This window comes from Penaeus monodon, chromosome 21, assembly GCF_015228065.2.
Source record: "Penaeus monodon isolate SGIC_2016 chromosome 21, NSTDA_Pmon_1, whole genome shotgun sequence".
Classification (NCBI taxonomy): Eukaryota; Metazoa; Arthropoda; class Malacostraca; order Decapoda; family Penaeidae; genus Penaeus; species Penaeus monodon.
Window position 1 is genome coordinate 37,198,363 of NC_051406.1, and position 216 is coordinate 37,198,578.

Consider the following 216-nt stretch of genomic DNA (forward strand, 5'->3'; position numbering starts at 1 on the left):
CCAAAAAAGAAATGCTGTTAAAAATACGACCAAAATACACTTACTATCCAGCCAAGGCGAGGCACCAGGCATTGGCACCAGGGCATAGGAGCTGCCCGCTGCCAGTAACGCGCACAGGAGCACAGAGACCATCTGCGGGGACGAAAAGGGAAGATGAAAATAGAGAAGATAGAGAAAATAAACTGGATGCTGTTTTTTTCCCTCTCCGAATAAGCG

General features: G+C 47.7%; 1 pseudogene; it reads right to left on the reverse strand.

Moving 5' to 3' along the window:
• LOC119586663 overlaps positions 1-216 on the reverse strand; it is a 3,639-nt pseudogene that overhangs the window by 2,866 nt on the left and 557 nt on the right.